The sequence below is a fragment of the Elaeis guineensis genome, chromosome 7 (genome assembly GCF_000442705.2).
Source record: "Elaeis guineensis isolate ETL-2024a chromosome 7, EG11, whole genome shotgun sequence".
Taxonomy (NCBI): Eukaryota; Viridiplantae; Streptophyta; class Magnoliopsida; order Arecales; family Arecaceae; genus Elaeis; species Elaeis guineensis.
In genome coordinates this window covers 99,496,528-99,505,961 of record NC_025999.2, presented here as the reverse complement: position 1 = coordinate 99,505,961, position 9,434 = coordinate 99,496,528, and the positions used below count along the sequence as shown (strand labels likewise).

At 49.6% G+C, this 9,434-nt stretch overlaps 1 pseudogene; it reads right to left on the bottom strand.

Moving 5' to 3' along the window:
* Window positions 1-3,343, bottom strand: part of LOC140859383 (protein WHAT'S THIS FACTOR 1 homolog, chloroplastic-like) — a 21,521-nt pseudogene extending 18,178 nt beyond the window's left edge.
* Between the last annotated feature and the right edge of the window lie 6,091 nt (window positions 3,344-9,434).

Here is a 9,434-nt window from a genome sequence, read left to right as displayed (position 1 = left end):
TCTCCAGGCTGGCGAACTCGGCTTTCGACTCTTTGGGCCAGACGTTCGTGGAGAATCTCGAGCAGCCGAGTATCGACAAGGTCGAGGAGGTGCTACAACTGACGGCCGAACCAAGCTGGATGGATCCGATTGTTCGGTACCTGACCGACGGGATCAGTCCTGAAGATCCCGCGGAGGTCAGGCGGCTCCGATGGTCGGCCTCCCAATATGCGATCATGGATGGCCGACTCTATAAAAGATCGTTCTCCCTTCCCTTGCTCAGGTGCTTGGGACCGATCGACGCAGATTATGCACTCAGAGAAGTGCACGAAGGAATCTGCGGGAGTCACTTGGGGGGCAAATCCTTAGCCTACAAGGTCCTGCGGCAGGGTTACTACTGGCCCACCATGAGGAAGGACGCGACTGAGTTGGTCCGAAAGTGCGAACCATGCCAGAAGTATGCCAACGTACAACACCGACCGGCTAGCCAAATCACTCCTATTGCCGCCTCATGGCCCTTTGCTCAATGGGGAGTCGACATCCTTGGTCCTTTCCCTCCGGCATCGGGCCAGAGGAAGTTCATAGTCGTCGTCATCGACTACTTCACCAAGTGGATGGAGGTCGAGCCCCTGGCGCAGATTACCGAACGGAAGATGGAGGACTTCATCCAAAAATTCATCATCTTCAGGTTCGGATTGCCGCATACCATTATCACCGACAACGGATGACAGTTCGACAACCAGGACTTTAGAGACTTCTACGCGAGGTTTCACATCACGCACCGACTGACTTCAGTCGGGCACCCACAGTCCAATGGCGAAGTCGAGGTGACCAACCGGACCATATTATACGAGCTCAAAACCTGACTGAATGGAGCCAAAGGCCTCTGGGTCGACGAGCTAGGCTCCGTTCTGTGGGCTTACCGAACGACCCCCCGCATTCCGACTGGGGAGTCGCCTTTCAGTTTGGCCTATGGGATGGAGGTGATGATACCACTCGAGATTGGGCTGCCATCTACCAGGGTCGAGCGGTATCAAGAGCCGGACAACTCTAATTGCCGGAGAGCTGACCTAGACCTCCTCCCCGAACTATGAAACGAGGCTCAACTTCGCATGGCTTCATACCGACAGAGGGTAACCCGATATTATAACGTCAAGGTCAAACTAAAGCTCTTCAGGCCTGGGGACCTAGTCCTAAGAAAGGCAGAGGTCTCGAAGCCTCTGGACCAGGGAAAGCTAGCTCCGAATTGGGAAGGGCCCTACATGGTAGCAGACACCTATGGGCCGAGGGCTTACCGACTGAAAACTCTGGAAGGGAAACCCATTCCCCGGACCTAGAATGTTGACAACCTGAAGTTGTATCACCAATGAACTTTGTACCCGTTCATTCGGAATGCAAATCCAATTCTAAATTTTGGAGTTTTCACTCTTCGACTGACGATCGACGCTCGCCAAGAAGGCCGAGTCCCGACGTCCCGACTCAGACTTAATGTCCACATAGAACCGACGGTCCGATCGCCGACGATACATCGGATACTCTCAAGGGCCGAACCATCCATGACAACGGGAGTTAACACTCCTTCTACGATTGAAATTTCGGGCCAAACGATCGGCTAACTTGCCGACTGGGCCCCGACCAAAGGAAGGAAAATGCCTGCGCGACTGCCGTCGTGACTCACCGACCGAGCTACGGTCGGTCGAAGGATATTCGGCTTACCACCGTCTATCACACGAAGCGACCACTATCGCGTTTATGACTCGCCGACCGAGCTACAGCTGGTCGGGAGAAATTCGGCTTACCACCGTATATCACGCGGCGCAGTGTAAGTACCCGACACAAGGGTATCGAGATCCGACTTATCATCGTTTCCCTGACTAAATGCGTCGGACGACATCTGACTGAATGTGTCGAAAGAGATCTGACTGCCAAGTCTTACCCGGCGATCGATCGGCTTTCGGCTCGACAAGGATGTCCGACTGACAGCCGGGCGAAGGACGCCCGACTCAAAGCCGGGCGAAGGACGCCCGACTTAGACCCTCGACCATCGAAAGGCCGATCCAAGGTCGGAACTTTTTCTACCTTCGTGGCGGCAGGAATTACCGAACGTCCTAACTAATCTATATGGGTTAGCGACTTACGTGTTCAAAGGCATTCCACAACAATGAAAAATGAAAGACGTGCGGAAGAAAAATGTTTAAGTCCAAAACTTTGACTTTGATTTCATTAAAGATCAAGACAAGTTTACAAACTGGGCCAAAGCCCGACTACAAGTATGACCGGCCGAAGCAAAAACAAAAACAAAAAATCGACTAATCCTCAGAGTCGGCCTCCTCCACTAGATGACGGTCGGGGACGGTCGGCGAACCTGCTCTGGCTTCGACAGTCGGGGCTGCTTGATCTTTGGTGGCTTGCTCTGCGTCTTCTTCGGCTTCCGCCCTGGTGGTGAGGCCTTCCGATGCTGGGTCGGCCGTCTCCTCCGCAGCTGGGGCCTCCGACTCCGGCAGAACAATGCTGCTAAGATCATGCTTCGGGTACAGGCTTCGAACGGCTTTCCGAGCATCCTCGTACCCGACCCGGTATGAAAGGAAGCCGCTCTCCAGAAGCTCTTCTCGGTACTCTTCCGAGTCACGGAAGTCTTTGACGGCCCGACCCATGGCCTCCTTCGCCGACTCCGCTTCTGCCCTCGCGATGTCCGCGTCGGCCTGGGCAATGGACAGACCTTCCTCAGTCTTAGCAAGATTTTCGAGGCTTACTCGGAGCTACTCGTGGTCGGCCTCCAGCTCCTTGGCGAAGCTGTCCCGCTCGTGTCGAAGCCGACGGACGGTCCGGGACTTCTTCTTCGCATCGTCCCGGGTCGACTGCAGCTCCGACTCCGATGTCGCCAAGGCACCCTTGAGTCGGGAGACCTCCTCCGTGAGTCGGGAGACCTCCCCCTCAAGTCAGCCCTCCCGTTCGACCGACTGTTGCAGCTGGTCGACCAGGATGACTTTGTCGGCTTCAACGACCGCGACCTTGTCTCTCCAAGCCGCGCGCATGTCACCGAACTTTCGGTATCCGACCTCTAGCTCGGATATGTTGTAGACCAGCTGCAGAAAGCAAAACCGACCGTCAGGAGATCGGACTCACGGAAACAATATTGAAAATGAAGGAGAGAGGAACTTACCCGGATCATCATCGGGTAGAACGAAGACAGCATGTCGGAGACACGTTGGTTCTTCATCGTCTCGATGTCAGCAGGAAGAAGGAGCGCCTGGCACAGCCTCCTGGCCAAGTCATGGTTGGCCAGGCCTGATGCACCTTCGAGGAGTGGGAAGTCGGTCGATCCTCCACCGCCGGCCGGCCGTCCTTCATTGCCCGACGCCATAGGGGCCTTCCCTCGACCGGACGCCCAGGCCCTGACGTCGGAGGTGGACGGCAAGCTTGAGCCCGACCGAGTCTCGACCGATGGCGCGGCAGCAGCGGGCGCGGGTCGCTCGGGCTCGCGCGCCTCCTCCCGATCCTCCTCTGTTGGCTGAGCGATCGGTGCGCCATCGACCGACTCATCGGCCGCCCTTCTTTCGGGTGAGGCGGCGCCCTCGCCCGACGGTCCCTCGGATGGGACTTCGACGAGCACTGTCGGTGCCGACAGTGCGATGACGGGCTCCACCCCCGACCCGGTCGGTTCGCTCGGCGGAGCTATGTGGGGCCTCTTGGGAGGCCACGACGGCCCGACCCCTTGTGCCGGCCTCTTTCGAACGGCGTACTGACGTACGTCGGCTGCCGTCAGTCTTGATCTCGGTGGTATATCTGCAAACAACGACAGACGGTCAGCACTATAAAGAAAAAATAAAAAGAAAAAAAAAGGGAAGAAAAATGAAAGACCGACCTAGGCGAGGGACCGAGCTGAGGCCAGCGTCGTACAGGGTCTGCTCGGTGACGAGCTCCCTCTGCTTCGGCATCGAGATGTCCTTCAGCCGGTGGAAGTCTTTCCGGTCCTCAGCTTCCACCCGACTGTTTTCGTTCGGCTCGGTTCGGGGATTCCCCCAACGGATAGGGAACCCCCAAGGAGTGGAAGAGGATGCGAAGAAGAACTGGTTCTTCCATCCGTGAATAGACGACGGAAGACCAGTAATGAAAGAGAGCCCCTTCCGAGGATTGAAGTACCACCACCCTCGGATTTTAGGGTGGGGTCGGAGGATGAAGAAAGCTCGGAAGAGGGAGATCCGAGGATCAGTCGGCAAAAGCCGACACAGAAGAGCAAAACTGACTATTAGCCGAACTGAGTTCGGTGCGAGTTGCGTCGGGCACAGCTCGTAATAGTCTAGCACGTTTCGGACGAACTCCGAGATCGGGAAGCGAAGGCCGGCCCGAAGGTCCTCAACGTAGAAGGCCACCTGACCCTCAAGCGGGCTGTTAACCCGACTGTTGGCACCAGGGGCGAATAGCCGAAACTACTCCGGGATGCAATATTGCTCCCGGAGCCGATCGACGTTCGGCCTCGATAGTGAAGAGATCTCCACCTCCGGGGTCGACCGAGGGTCGTCAGTCGGCTCTTCCGACCGACTGCCTCGTGGAGATGTTCTAGCCATGGACTGGAACAAAAGACAAGGAAATGAAGAAGAAGGCAAGGAGGGAGACGGTGAAGATGGGGAAGGCCCTTAGAAGAAAATTTGAAAGGAAGGAAGACGGAGTACCTGGAACTACGCGTGCAGAGTTTCGACAGCAAAGTGGGGGGGGAGGTAAAAACTGAATATGGGCGACCCTGTATATATAGTACCCCCCGACGGTCGAGATGAAGGTACAACCAACGAGGAGTCCCCAGATCTCGCCACGTGGCATCATCCGGGCCGTTCGTCGGCCCGACGGTTTGACGCATCCATCCTCAGATCGAGCCACGTCACCTCAATCCGCTCCAACGGACCCGTCCCAATGGCCACATGCCACGTGGCGCAGAGGCCGTGACGTTTCGTATCCCCGAAAGGGCGACGGGAATGACGATTTTCCTCCCCGATGGGATGAGACGTCTGACACCGACAGAACGTCCGACACCGACGGGACACCTGGCACCGACAGGACACCTGACGCCGACAGAACATCTGACACCGACGAGACGTCTGACACCGACTGGATATCTGACGCCAGCGAATCGCCCGGCATTCATGAGACGCCTGACATCATATCAACCCACGGTACGGTCGGAACTTGACACACAGAGGATCCACTCTTTTTCGCTCGACGCTACTGCCCAAATGAAGACATCGGCCAATGCGCCGTCCGACTCAGGAGTGGAGGGGGGCAACTGTTGGGGAATACCGACCGACCCCGCTCGTGCCGACTTATAATCGGGCATACACGACCGACCGACCGACCGACCGATCGACCGATCGATCGATCGCTGGGTGCCGTTATCGATCGATCGACGACTGTCGACCGACCGAGGATATGTCGGTCGGGCAGACCCTTTTCGCCCTCCCGACCGACTGCACCAGGGGGTCCGATGCCCGACTGACCGTCAGAGGGGTCCGAATCTCCACCCGATGCCCCTCAGCTGGCCACCGACCCAAGGTCGGTCGACTCCTCCAATTGCCGTACTACTGCTAAAGACTGTCGGTCCTGACAACAGCATGCGGCACTGCCGCCTAGGGGCATTATCCCACCTAGGGTATGGGTCAACCCTAGCGATTTGACAGCCCCACGATGATTTGACACATTTACGGCGACTCTGACAATCTCCAGTGAATTGACAATTCTTCAATTGTCCGTGCCATTAATGACGGCGCCATACCACGCTCCATTATATATATCGGGGAAGGCAACAGTGCTAGGGGTCCTTCCGAAAACTCTCAGGCTTGCTCTCTCTCTCTCTCTCTTTTCCTCTCTCGTTGAGCTCCTTGTTTTCTTCTCACTGTTGCCTAGTCTCCTCTCTGACTTGACCGTCGGAGGGTCCCCACTGGAGCCGCCTCCGATCAGTGTGGATTTTTTTTTGCAGGCGTTCGTTTCCGACGACCAGACGATGAGAGGATTGGCCGCAACAGATCTCTTCTAACGTCATTTAACTGCCGAATGACAGTTCACCATATAATCTCAATTAAAAGCACCATAAAGCTCGTTAAAACTCTGCTCACCGGCAATGGCTACAGTTTGGCCTACAAACATTCGTTCCACACAATTAAGCTCAGCAACATGTATGTATGCGTAGCATGTAAATAGTTATTGAGCAATTAAGACACATATTCATCTTACTCAGTAATGAATGCCGACCCTCATTATACATAAATAGCATCGAGAGAACCCTCAAATATGCCTACACTCTTAGGTTGCGTTTAATGCATCGTGAGACAATCTTGAAAGATAACATAGATTACCTTCAGAATGGATTGCCATCATTAAATTTTTAATAATGTCGATTACTATATTTGATGCATACAGGTAATATTACAGTAAAATTACTGAAAATCTTAATTGATATGTTTCGTATGACAATCAGATTATCAATAATATAAAATCAAATTTCTAAAATACCTTCCAATAACTTTGTCCGGATGCTTCTTTTTTTTTTTAGTGAAAAATAACGGAAGTGATGTGGATAAAATAGTGGCATAGAGAAGTGATGGGCAGAGAGGTGTGGAGAATGATAGGTACTGGGAGGAGAGGACGGATGCGTATGGAGCCATAGGGGTGGTAGAGACGGACGTGGAGGAGCCACAGAGAGTGGTGGGGGATAAGGATAGAGAAGCCGTAGGCAAGCAAAAGGAGATGGAGGAGCTGCGGGTTGGAGGTGCACGCGGGGGGAATGGGAGAGAGGGAGAGAATTGGGCAATGGATTTTATTTGATTTTTTTGAAAGATAATTTTATCTAAAATTTTTGTTGCAACATTGTCAAAAAAGTGATAATCTGGATAGCAATCTTTCTCAAGACAATCTGGATTACCATCCAAAAAATATATCAAATACAGTAATCCAGATTATCATATTAAATTATTAGTAAGTATAATCTTATTCATATTTTAGTATTATCAGATCTTTGTTATTCTTCAAAATCTATCTGATCCTTCATTGAACAAATCTGGTGACTTTTGATGTTATTCCTCCCTTGTTTTTCATGTTGGGCTTTTAACAAACCTCTCTTTTTTTTTTTTTTTGATAGACTTTTAACAATCCTCTTTGTCGGAACACAGCCACAATTGACCTCACTGTTCACCAATTTGTCAAATATTTTCAGCTCAAAGTTTGATGGCAAGATAAATTAGAAGAATAAAAAAAATATAAAATAAACTTTAGTACTTCATATAACACAACAAGATAACAAAAACACTAAGTAAAAATATTATTTTTTTGAAAATAAAAAAATTGATAAAAAATAAATTGAAGTAGCCCTAATTCACGAGAATTGAAGTAAGAATCCCTAATCGTATGAAGAAGGTTTGTGAGAACCAAGTCAGTAGAGAGAAACGTGCGCGTAGATAGGGAGTAGTGGATTGATTGGCTTTCGACCGGCTTGAGAATAAGAGTGGGTATAGCATTGTCAATGGAATTTGGCAGGAAAAAGAGGAGATGAGTGGATGATGGAAGTCACAGGATGGGTGGGTGAAGCGATCAGGGCAAAAGGATGGGTGGAAACTAATAGAGTTATACATATTCGAGGTGAGGTGGAGATGGGTTTTGATACTGCTCGTATCCATTATGGATCCACTTTAGATTTTGAAATCATGGTCGGATTCTGTAGTTGATTTTAAATGGATGGGGTAAAATCTGCTCCACTAGAACCTAGCTAGGTTGAGTATTTGAGATAGAGTAAGTAGGCACTCATGGTGCCCTTGGGCCCCACATTGATTACGTGGGTGGGCAGCTGCCACCCCATCCTGCCATCCAATTGGGCGTCGACGCGAAGCCCTGGGTGGAAGATATCCCACGGCTGTGGAGCTATAATGTTCGATATTTTAAAAATATTCGAACCGATAAAGGACCGGTGGAAATCATAAATTTTTTAAAATGATATTTTTATCATTTAAAATTTTAAATAAAAAATAAAATTATAAATATTAAATGTACTGATCATTTTTTCTATATCATATGTGGTATGCAAAAAATTTCTGTTATCCGGATATCGCCCCATGCTGGAAAGCCAGAAAGCTGACCAGTTGTCCAATAAAATGTCGATGGCCTGGCCCATTTTTGAACGAAACAACAATGATTTGATTTGGGCCTCAAGGTTTGAATTAAGGAAGGTTTGCAGGCTTTTCCTTAGTTTGGCAACGGGCATCACCATGCGGAGAGCTTCGTTATTTTTCTTGGTCCTTTTTTTTAAAAATTTTTCTGGGGCGAGGAGAGTGGTGGGGCCTGCTTGTATTAAGTGATCTTGCCATATTGAACCGTCCACCAAAATCAACAGCTACGTGCACAGCTAATCAGTCTACCACTCTAAGCTGCTAAGAAGCTTAAAAGAAGCGGAGTCATTATCATCTTTATCATCGATGCTATTTTTATTCAGTTTAGGCCCACAAAGGTTTCATCCAGCTAGAAAAGGATGAGGTCATTGCAATAATGTGTTGATAATATGGAGCACAGAACCGTTCCGTCAACCATTTGTTGCTTGGGAAACAAATAAAGTACGATCATGTTTCCATCATCTGTTAAAAATGTTAAAATTCTAGAAAACCTAAGATTATTTTTACTTCTTTTTCATTTCATTAGCGTTGGACGTGCGTCATGGGAGGGAGTAGACTTGTGACATTATTCCAAGATTTATTAGTAGTTTTTCCAGTAGACTAAAAGACGAAGATGATAGAAATTCTAGAATAATCATGGATATATCACTGAAATTTGATTCCAACGGTACAGTCCTTTTCACTTATGGCAAGGAAGGTAATTCGATTTTGAAGGACATCAGTCGCTTTGATCTCTATATTTAATTTCCAGTTCTGCAAGCAATGTTTGGTCGGAGATCCGATCTGGTGATGAGTATTCTGTTCCAGGTTTTTTTTAAAAAAAAAAGTTTAAATTTTTTAAGAAAGACCGTGCCGCATGACACGGCACGGTCTGGCCTGGACTAAACCCAACCCACCAACCAAATCCAAACCTAAACTTCGAGAAGGGGCACACGCTCTTTCCTCTTATTCTGTTAACCTTCTGCTTTCTTCCAAGACAAAGGGCTTTTAAGATGGTAACCACTAGCCACCGCGGTACACTGAGTCAGTGAAATAAAACGCTGTGTTCTCTACCCTCCATTAGTCGATCCATCTGTTGCTATTTTCCTTCCTTGCTCTTGTTGCATCATTAATTTTCTCGTCCACACGCATTTACATGAGAAAACATAAAAAAAATATGATAAAATTTAGCCTGCAGGTTATGTGAACCACCAAGAACTGTGCTAATCCCCAAGATGAGGACCTAACAACGCTTGCAAATTATACTTATTTTCTTTTTCATTTTTATATAACAACGGGTGGAACTAACCGGCCTGGCACATCTTAAGG